The following is a 9681-nucleotide window of genomic DNA, read 5'->3' on the forward strand; positions in this document are numbered from 1 at the left end:
AACACTAATAATTCCCTCTTTCTCTTCTCTCCAGCCCTTGCTAACCACATTTCTGCTGTTTCTTTTCTACAATTTGACTACTTTAGATACTTCATATGAGTGGACTGATACAGTATTTGTCCTTTTGCAACTGGCATATTTTGCTTAGCATAATGCCCTCACGGTTCACCTATGTTGTGGCATGTGACAGAATATTCTTTTATTTTTAAAGATTTCATAATACTACATTTTATGTATATACCATTTTCCTTTTCCATTCGTTGTCAATAGACATTTGGATTGTTTCCACTCTACCCCTTGTCTATTATAAATAATGCTTCCATGAACATGGGTGAAAATTTATCTTTAAGACCCTGCTTTGAATTCTTTTTGGATATATATCCAGAAGTGGGATTGCTGAATCATATTCTAATTGTCTTTTTAATTGTAGGAGTATCTCCTTACTGCTTGCTCTCTGTACTACCTGCACCATTTTACATTCCCATCACCAGTGCACAAGGGCTCTCCACATGCTCAACTTACATTCTGCTCTTTTGTTAGTGGCCATTCTAGTGAGTATGAGTCGATATCTCATTGTTTTGATTTGCATTTCCCTGATGATTAGTGATGATGAGCATCTTTTCAAGTATTTATTGGCTATTCGTATATCTTCTTTGGAGAATTTTCTATCCAAGTCATTTTCTCATTTTTAAATTAGGTTTTTTTTTTTGTTTGTTTTGTTTTTTACTGTTGAGTTGTAGAAGTTCCTTATATAGTCTGGATATTAACCCCAAATCAGATACATGTGTTGCAGTTATTTTTGCCCAGTCCATAAGCTGCCCCTTCACTCTGTCAATCATGTCTGTTTATGCACAAAAGTTTCTCGTAGTCCCATTTGTCTATTTTTTTCTTTTGTTGCCTGTGCTTATGGTGTCACTTCCAAGACATAATTCTCAAATCCAATATCCTGAAGTTTTTCCCCTATATTTTTTTCTAGGAGTTTAATAGTTTTAGGCCTTACATTTAGGTCTTTAATCCCTTTTGAGTTAATTTTATGTAAGGTGTAAGTTAAGGTCCAGCTTAATATTTATTTATTTATTTATTTAGGCATGTGGATATCCCAGTTTTCCCAGTACCATTTGTTAAGGAGACTGTCCTTTATTCACTGTGTCATCTTGGCATCCTTGTCAAAAGTCATTTGGCCATATATACAAGGGTTTATTCCTAGGCTCTAAATTCTGTTCCATTGGTGTATATATATCTGTCTTTATTCTAGTACCATACCATCTTAATTACTGTTGCTGTGTAGAATGTTTTGAAATCAGGGAGTATGAGTCTTCCAATTTTGTTCTTTTCAAGATTGTTTTGGCTATTCATAGTCCCTTGAGAATTTTACGATGCTTTTTTCTGTTTCTGCAAAAAATGTCATTGGTATTTTGATAAGAATTACATTGAATCTGTAGATCACTGTGGGTAGCATGGACAGTTTGACAATGTTAAGTCTTTCAATCTATGAGCCTGGAATATCTTTCCATTTATTTCTATCTTCTTTGATTTCTTGTGGCAGTGTTTAGTTTGTAGTGTAGAAACCTTTTAATAAGCTCAAGCTTATTCCAAAGTATTTATCCTTTTTGTTGCTATAGTAAATGGAATTGTTTTCTTAATTTCCTGTTTTGTTTTTTTTTTACAGGTTCTTTGGTTGAAGGATAATTTCCTTTGTGAATTGATTGTTAGTGTATAGAAATGCAATTTTTGAATTTTGATTTTTCATCCTGTAAGTTTGCTGAATTTGCTAATTTTAACAGTTTGTATGGAATATGTCATCTGTGAAGGGAATTAATTTTACTGATTTTCCAATCTGTATGTTTTCTATTTCATTTTCTTGTCTAATTGCTCTGGATAGACCTCCTAGTACTGTGTTGAATAGTAGTGGTGAGTGTGGGCATCCTTGCCTTATTCCTGCTCTTAGAGGGAAAGTTTCAGTCTTCTTTTGTTGACTATGATGTTAAATGTAGCCATCTCATATATGACTTTTATTATGCTGGGATAGTTTTTTTCTATTCCTAGTTTATTGAGTATTTGTGTCATGAGATTGTTGAATTTTGTCTGCATCAATTGAAATGATCACCTGGTTTTGTCCTTCATCTTGTTAATGTGGTGTATTAAATAGATTTATTTTCATATGTTAAACCATCCTTTCATTCCACGAATAAGTCCCACTGGTCATGGTGTATAATCCTTTTAATGTACTGTTGAATTCAGTTTACTAGTATTTTGTTGAGGATTTTCACATCAGTATACTTAAGGGATATTTGCCTGCAGTTTTCTTTTTTTGTATCTGTCTCTCATTTTGGTGTTAAGGTAATTCTGACCTCATAGAATGAGTTTGGAAGTGTTGCAGTTCTTTTTTTTTTTTTTTTTAAGACTTTATTTTTTAGAGCAGTTTTAGGTTCACAGCAAAATTGAGTAGAATGTACTGAGATATCCCAATATCCCCTGCCCTCACACAGGCAAAGCCTTACCAATTATCAACATCCTGCACTAGAGTGGTCCATCTGTTGCAACTGATGAATGTACATGAACATATCATTATCCTCCAAAGCCTGTAGTTTACATTAGGGTTTACTCTTGGTGTTGTATGCCTCCCCTATTATCAACATCCTGCACCAGAGTGGTACATCTGTTGCAACTGATGAACCTACATGGACACATCGTTATCCTCCAAAGCCCATAGTTTACCTTAGCGTTTATTCTTGGTGTTGTACATTCTATGGGTTTAGACAAATTTATAGTGACATGTGTCCATCATTATAGTATCACATGGAGTAGGTTCACTGCCTTAGCAATCCTCTGTGTTCTGCCTGTTTATCTCTCCCTTCCCCCATCCCCTAGCAACCACTGACCTTACTGTTTCCACAGTCACTTTTTCAAGGATGTCATGTAGTTGGAATCATATAGTATATTGCCTCTTCAGGCTAGCATACTGTGTTCTTTTGTCTTTTTTTTAATATATATATACTTTAAGTTCTAGGGTACATGCACACAACATGCAGGTTTGTTACATATGTATACATGTGCCATGTTGGTGTGCTGCGCCCATTAACTCGTTATTTAGCATTAGGTATATCTCCTAATGCTATCCCTCCCCCTCCCCCAACCCCACGACATGCCCCGGTGTGTGATGTTCCCCTTCCTACGTCCCAGTGTTCTCATCATTCAGTTCCCACCTATGAGTGAGAAGATGCGGTGTTTGGTTTTTTGTCCTTGCGATAGTTTGCTGAGAATGATGGTTTCCAGCTTCATCCGTGTCCCTACAAAGGACATGAACTTATCCTTTTTTATGGCTGCATAGTATTCCATGGTGTATATGTGCCACATTTTCTTAATCCAGTCTATCATTGATGGACATTTGGGTTGGCTCCAAGTCTTTGCTATTGTGAATAGTGCCTCAATAAACATACATGTACATGTGTCTTTATAGCAGCATTATTTATAATCCTTTAGCTATATACCCAGTAATGGGATTGCTGGGTCAAATGGTATTTCTAGTTCTAGATCCTTGAGGAATCACCACACTGTCTTCCACAATGGTTGAACTAGTTTACAGTCCCACCAACAGTGTAAAAGTGTTCCTATTTCTCCACATCCTCTCCAGCACCTGTTGTTTCCTGACTTTTTAATGATCGCCATTCTAACTGGTGTGAGTTGGTATCTCATTGTGGTTTTGATTTGCATTTCTCTGATGGCCAGTGATGATGAGCATTTTTTCATGTGTCTGTTGGCTGCATCAATGTCTTCTTTTGAAAAGTGTCTGTTCATATCCTTCGCCCACTTTTTGATGGGGTTGTTTTTTTTCTTGTAAATTTGTTGGAGTTCTTTGTGGATTCTGGATATTAGCCCTTTGTCAGATGGGTAGATTGCAATAATTTTCTCCCATTCTCTAGGTTGCCTGTTCACTCTGATGGTAGTTTCTTTTGCTGTGCAGAAGCTCTTTTGTTTAGTTAGATCCCATTTGTCAATTTTGGCTTTTGTTGCCATTGCTTTTGGTGTTTTAGACATGAAGTCCTTGCCCATGCCTATGTCCTGAATGGTATTGCCTAGGTTTTCTTCTAGGGTTTTTATGGTTTTAGGTCTAACATGTAAGTCTTTAATCCATCTTGAATTAATTTTTGTATAAGGTATAAGGAAGGGATCCAGTTTCAGCTTTCCACATATGGCTAGCCAGTTTTCCCAGCACCATTTATTAAATAGGGAATCCTTTCCTCATTTCTTGTTTTTGTCAGGTTTGTCAAAGATCAGATGGTTGTAGATGTGTGATATTATTTCTGAGGGCTCTGTTCTGTTCCATTGGTCTATATCTCTGTCTTGGCAGCAGTACCATGCTGTTTTGGTTACTGTAGCCTTGTAGTATAGTTTGAAGTCAGGTAGTGTAATGCCTCCAGCTTTGTTCTTTTGGCTTAGGATTGTCTGGCAGTGCGGGCTCTTTTTTGAGCCTTGGTCATTGCTAGCACAGCAGTCTGAGATCGAACTGCAAGGCGGCAGCAAGGCTGGGGGGTGGGGGGTGCCCGCCATTGCTGAGGCTTGTGTAGGTACACAAAGTGGTTGGGAAGCTTGAACTGGGTGGAGCCCACCACAGCTCAAGGAGGCCTGCCTGCCTCTGTAGTCTCCACCTCTGGGGGCAGGGTATAGCCAAACAAAAGGCAGCAGAAATCTCTGCAGACTTAAATGTCCCTGTCTGACAGCTTTGAAGAGAGTAGTGGTTCTCCCAGCACGCAGCTTGAGATCTGAGAACAGACAGACTGCCTCCTTAAGTGGGTCCCTGACCCCCGAGTAGCCTAACTGGGAGGCACCCCCCAGTAGGGGCAGACTGACACCCCACACGGCCAGGTACCCCTCTGAGATGAAGCTTCCGGAGGAACGATCTGGCAGCACCATTTGCTGTTCAGCCATATTCGCTGTTCTGCAGCCTCCGCTGCTGATACCCAGGCAAAAAGCGTCTGGAGTGGACCTCCAGCAAACTCCAACAGACCTGCAGCTGAGGGTCCTGACTGTTAGAAGGAAAATTATCAAACAAAAGGGACATCCACACCAAAACCCCATCTGTACTTCACCATCATCAAAGACCAAAGGTAGATAAAACCACAAAGATGGGGAAAAAACAGAGCAGAAAAGCTGAAAATTCTAAAAATCAGAGCGCCTCTCCCCCTCCAAAGGAATGCAGCTCCTCACCAGCAACGGAACAAAGCTGGATGGAGAATGACTTTGACAAGTTGAGAGAAGAAGGCTTCAGACGATCAGATTTCTCCGAGCTAAAGGAGGAAGTTCGAACCCATCCCAAAGAATCTAAAAACCTTGAGAAAAGATTAGACAAATGGCTAACTAGAATAACCAGTGTAGCGAAGTCCTTAAATGACCTGATGGAGCTGAAAACCATGGCATGAGAACTACATGACGGATGCACAAGCTTCAGTAGCCAATTCAATCAACTGGAAGAAAGGGTATCAGTGATTGCAGTTCTTTCAAAGAGTTTTCTGTTTTGATTCTTTCAAAGAGTTTGAGAAGGATTAGTGTTAGTTCTTATTTAAATATTTGTGGACTTCTCCAGTGAGGACTTCTCCAGTGAATCTATCTGGTCCTGGCCTTTTTTGTTGGGAGGCTTTTAATTACTATTTCAATTCTTTACTAGTTATAGGTATGTTCACATAGATTTCTTATTTCTTCATGATTTAGTACTGGTAGGCTGTATGTTTCTAGGAATTTATCCATTTCTTCTAGATTATCTGGTTTGGTTGTAATTTAATACTAGCCTCATAATTCTTTTTATTTCTATGACATCAGTTGAATGTCTTCTCTTTTATTTCTAATTTTAGCTATTTCAGTCTTCTCTCCATTTTAGTTATTGCAGCTAAAGATTTGCTAATTTTGTTCACCTTCTCAGAATACCAACTGTTGGTTTTGTTGTATTTTTTCTATCTTTTTTCCCATTTGTTTCATTTGTCTCTGCTGTAAGCTAGTTGTGGATTTAGCTTATTTTTCGTTATTCCTTTAAGTGTCAGGTTAAGTTGTTGATTTGAGGTCTTTCTTCCTTTTTAATAAGACTTTCCTCTTAATACTGTTTTTGTTGCATTCCATCAGTTTTGGTATGCTGTGTTTTCATTTTCATTTATCTCCAGATATTTTCTAAATTCCCTTGTGATTTCTTATTTGACCCATTGGTTGTTAAAAACCGCATTAATTCCTATACATTTGTGGATTTGCCTGTTTTTTGTTTTTTTTGCTATTGATTTGTAGTTTCATTGTGCTGAGGTTGGAGAATATATTTGTATGACTTCAATCTTCTTACATTTAAGGCTTTTTTCGTGGTCTAATATGTAGTCTGTCTTGGAGAATATTACATGTGCGTTTGAGAATGTGTATCCCCTGTTGTTGGGTGGAGTGTTCTGTATATGTTTGTTAGTTCCAATTGGTCTAAAGAGTTATTCAAGTCATCTGTGTCTTCTGTTTGATCTTCTGTCTGGTTGTTCTATTCTTACTGAAAGTGGGGTATTGAAGTCACCTGTTAGTATTGTGTTGCTGCTCATTTCTTCTTTCAGTTCTTTTTTTTTTTTTTTTTAAAGGCGGAGTTTCGCTCTTTTGCCCAAGCTTGAGCGAAGTGGTGCAATCTTGGCTCACTGCAACCTCCTCCCGCTGGGCTTAAGCGATTCTTCTGCCTCAATCTCCTGAATAGCTGGGATTATAGGCGCCTGCCACTACACCCAGGTACTTTTTTGTATTTTTAGTTGAGATGAGGTTTCACTATATTGGCCAGACTGGTCTCCTGACCTCTGGTGATCCGACCGCCTGGGCCTCCCAAAGTGCTGGAATTACAGGCGTGAGCCACCGCACCTGGCCATCTTCCTTCAGTTCTGTCAATGTTGCTTCACGTATTTGACTGCTTTGATGTTAGATGTGTATATATTTATTGTTATATCTTTTTGGTGAATTTACCATTATGTCATTATATAATGCCCCCGTTTTTCTCTTATGATAGTTTTTTTTCTTAAAGTCTATTCTGTTTGATATATGTATGGCCTCTCCTGCTCCCCAGTTTCTCATTTGCATAGGATATCTTTTCCACCTTTTCACTTTTAGCCCATGTGTGCTTTTTGTTTGTTTGTTTGAGAAGGAGTCTTGCTCTGTCACCCAGGCAGGAGTGCAGTGGCGCGATCTCGGCTCACTGCAACCTCCACCTCCTGGGTTCAAGCAATTCTCCTGCCTCAGCCTCCCGAGTAGCTGGGATTACAGGCACACGCCACCATGTCCAGCTAATTTTTTGTATTTTTAGTAGAGATGGGGTTTCACCATGCTGGCCAGGCTGGTCTCGAACTCCTAACCTCATGATCTGCCCACCTCGGCCTCCCAAAGTGCTGGCATTACAGGTGTGAGCCACCGTGCCTGGTCCCCACGTGTTTTTCGATATAAAATGATTTTCTTGTAAGCACTTTATTGTTGGATCTCATATTTTTTAGCCATTCAATCAATGTCTTGGTATGTTTGATCTTTTTACATTTAAAATAATTACTGACAGGAAAGGACTTAGTATTACTTTTGTTCATTGTTTTTTGTCTGTCTTACCGCTTTGTCTTTCCTCTCACTGTGTTTTTTGTTGATTTTTTCTAGTGATGTTTTGATTCCCTTATTTCCCTTTGTATATATTCTACAGATATCTTCCTTATGGTTACCCTTGCAATTCCATAAAACATCTTAAAAGTTCTAACAATCTGTTTTAAACTGACCTTTTAAATATTTCAAACTGACAAATTAACTTCAATCACATATAAAAACCATGCTCCTTGTCTCTCTGCCTCCCATTTTATGTTATTGATGACTCAAATTGCCTGTTTTTACATTGCTTATCATTTAATGTAATTATTACTTTTTATGCTTTTAGAAAAATTCTGGGCCACGTGCAGTGACTCATGGCTGTAATCGCAGCACTTTGGGAGGCCAAGGTGGGCGGATCACTTGAGTTCAGTTTGAGACCAGCCTGGGCAAAATGGTGAAACCTCATCTCTACAAAAAAACACAAAAATTAGCCAGGCATGGTGGCAAGTGCCTGTGATCCCAACTACTTGGGGGACTGAGGCAAGAGGATGGCTTGAGCCTGGGAGGCGAAGGTTGCCGAGAGTCGAGATCATGCCACTGCACTCCAGCCTGGGTGACAGAGCCAGACCCTGTCTAGAAAAAAAAAAAAATTATATACCAGATTTATAAGTGATTTACTCACCTACATTACAATAATACAGGATTCTATATTTGTCTATATATTTAACTTTACCTGGGACTTATGTTTTTATTAATACATGGTTTTATGTTCCTGTTTATCAGCTTTTCACTTACTTGTAGGTGCTCTTTTAGAATTTCCTATAGAATAAGTCTAGTGGTGATAAACTCCCTCAATTTTTATCTGAGAAAGTCTTAATTTCTGTTTTTGTTTGTTTTGAAAGGGCACTTTTGCTAAACATAGCATTCTTGATTGGCACCGCTTTTCTTTCGAATACATCATCCCACTTCCTAGCCTGCAGGGTTTCTGCTAAGTCTGCTGAGAATCTAATATGAGCTCCTTTGTATGTACTGGGTTGCTTTTTTTTTTTTTTTTTTTGCTGCTTTCAAGATCTCTGTCACTAGACAGTTTAATTATAATATGATGATATGTCTCAGTGTAGATCCCTTAGATCCCTTTAGATTTATTCTGGTTGGAATTATCTGAGATTCTTGAATTTGTATATCCATTTCTCTCAGATTTGGGAAGTTTCCAACCATTATTTCTTCACATAGGTCCTCTACCGCTTTCTTTCTTCTCCTTCTGAGGTTCCCATAATGCATGTTTTCTTCTATTTGATGCTATCCCAGAAGTCCCTCAGATTCTCTTCATTTTCCTTCATTCTTTTTTTTTTTCTTCTCTTCATTTCTTCTCTTTTTCTTCTTTCTTTTTTGGGGATTTATCCTGCTTAGTGTTCTCTTAACTTCCTGGATCTGTGGTGGGGTGTCTGAAACTAATTTCAGGAAATCCCTAGTCATTATAACTTTATTTATTGCTTCTATTCTTTTCTCTTTTAATTTTCTTGATGTTTCCATTATGCATATGCTACATTTTCTGTAGTTGTTCCATATTCTTGCATATTATTCCATTTTTTCCGTCTTTTTTCTCTTTGCTTTTCAGTTTTGTAAGTTTCTAGTGACATGTCCTTAAGCTCAAAGATACTTTGCTCAAGATGTGTCCAGTATACTAATGAGCTAATCAAATGCATTCTTCATTTTTGTTAGTGTTTTTGATCTCTAGCACTTCTTTTTAATTCTTTCTCAGAATTTCCATCTCTTTGCCTACATTAACCAACCATTGTTGCATGTTACCTAATTTTTCCACTAGCACCCTCAGAATATTAACGGTGGTTGTTTTAAATTCCTGATCCGATAATTCCAACATTCCTGCCATATCTGAGTCTGTTTGTGATGCCTGCTCTGTCTCTTCAAGCTGTGTTTTTGCCTCTTAGTATGCTTTGTAATTTTTTATTGAAAGCTGGACATGATATACTGGGTGAAAAGAATTGCAGTAAATAGGCCGTTAGTCATGTTAGTAGTGAGGTACAGGGAAGGGGAAGCATTCTATAGTTTTATAATTATATCTGAACCTTTTTTTAAAATTAGGACAGAGCGAAGCTC

At 38.1% G+C, this 9681-nt stretch overlaps 1 protein-coding gene across 6 annotated transcripts in view; it reads left to right on the forward strand.

The window, feature by feature from the left end:
- The window catches only part of RNF13 (ring finger protein 13), a 151801-nt gene that overhangs the window by 130490 nt on the left and 11630 nt on the right, over window positions 1–9681 (forward strand). The gene's annotated exons all lie outside the window — the stretch shown is intronic.

Source organism: Pan troglodytes, chromosome 2 (assembly GCF_028858775.2).
Source record: "Pan troglodytes isolate AG18354 chromosome 2, NHGRI_mPanTro3-v2.0_pri, whole genome shotgun sequence".
Classification (NCBI taxonomy): domain Eukaryota; kingdom Metazoa; phylum Chordata; class Mammalia; order Primates; family Hominidae; genus Pan; species Pan troglodytes.